This window comes from Myotis lucifugus, unplaced genomic scaffold (assembly GCF_000147115.1).
Source record: "Myotis lucifugus unplaced genomic scaffold, Myoluc2.0 scaffold_147, whole genome shotgun sequence".
In the NCBI taxonomy this organism is placed as follows: Eukaryota; Metazoa; Chordata; class Mammalia; order Chiroptera; family Vespertilionidae; genus Myotis; species Myotis lucifugus.
Window position 1 is genome coordinate 305,094 of NW_005871195.1, and position 1,421 is coordinate 306,514.

Here is a 1,421-nt window from a genome sequence, read left to right on the forward strand (position 1 = left end):
AGATGTGGCACTCCTATTGGACAGATGAGGAAACTGAAGCACAAAGTCATTGGGTGACTTACCTAAGTTCAGCAAATGAGGTAATAAAACCAAAATTTACTGGTTCCAATTCCTGTGTTATTTCTTCCAGACTGTGGTTTCCCAACTTTTGGGCTTCAGAATCTCAGAAAAGCTACAAATTTATTGCAAGAGTTTAGTGAGTCCAAACATACATTAAAAATGAATGGTAGTCTAAAGAAATACATTCGCATGCATATGTTCACTATTATTTCTCCATGCAATTAAGATACTGTTGTGAGACTCCATGAGGCAGTGGCTGCGATGGCGAGAGGATGAACAACAAGTTCGTCGCATTGAAAGATGATCAGTGGTGACCATGATCAGAATGAAGAAAACAGCGCACAGAAAGATGGCGAGAAGGAAAAAATGGAACGGGACAAAAGTCAGAGCAGCAGCAAGAGGAAGGCTGTTGTTCCGGGACCAGCAGAGCATCCCCTGCAGTACAAACTACACTTTCTGGTACTCCAGGAGAACCCCCGGCCCACCCACCAGCTCACAGAATACGAACAGAATATCAAACAGATTGGCACCTTTGCTTCTGCGGAGCAATTCTGCAGGCTTTACAGCCACATGGTACGTCCTGGGGACCTGACAGGCCACAGGGACTTCCATCTCTTCAAAGAAGGAATAAAACCCATGTGGGAGGATGATGCAAATAAAACTGGTGGCAAGTGGTTTATTCGGCTGCGGAAGGGCTTGGCATCGAGTTGCTGGGAGAATCTCATCGTGGCCATGTTGGGGGAACAGTTCATGGTTGGGGTGGAGCTCTGTCGGGCTGTGGTCTCTGTCCGTTTTAGGAGGACATTATTTCAATATGGAATAAGACTGCCAGCGACCAAGCAACCACAGCCCGAATCTGGGACACGCTTCGGCGAATGCTTAACCCACCTCCCAACACCATTATGGAATACAAAACCCACACCGACGGCACTGGGCCCCGAAAGGCTCCTTTTTCAAAACCTCTGGAAGCCACGGCTGAATGTGCCATGACCCTCTCCGGCTCGTTGAAGCGGGCATCAGCGGAGTCTCTTGTTCTGTCGGCGTGCTACCTGGAAGATTCTTCTGTCCTGGACAAGAGGAATTGGAAGAGCATTTTATGTTTTAAGAACAGGCTGACACACAGCAGCTACGGCAACAGCTGAGATCATTTAATAAATGGTGCTAAACTAAAAAAGAAAAAGAAAAGAAAAGATGCTATTGTGATAAATATAATGTAATCTCATTTAAGAAGGTAATTAACTCATACCTTATCTGTTGTTATGCATTTTCTTCAACCATCATATGGAGTGTCTACTATTATTGTTATTATTTCTTTTTAAAAAAATATATTCTTATTGATTTCAAAGAGTAAGGGAGAGGGA

At 44.3% G+C, this 1,421-nt stretch overlaps 1 pseudogene; it reads left to right on the forward strand.

Moving 5' to 3' along the window:
- The first annotated feature begins 332 nt into the window (after window positions 1-332).
- Window positions 333-1,050, forward strand: LOC102423299 (annotated as a pseudogene).
- The last annotated feature ends 371 nt before the right edge of the window (window positions 1,051-1,421 follow it).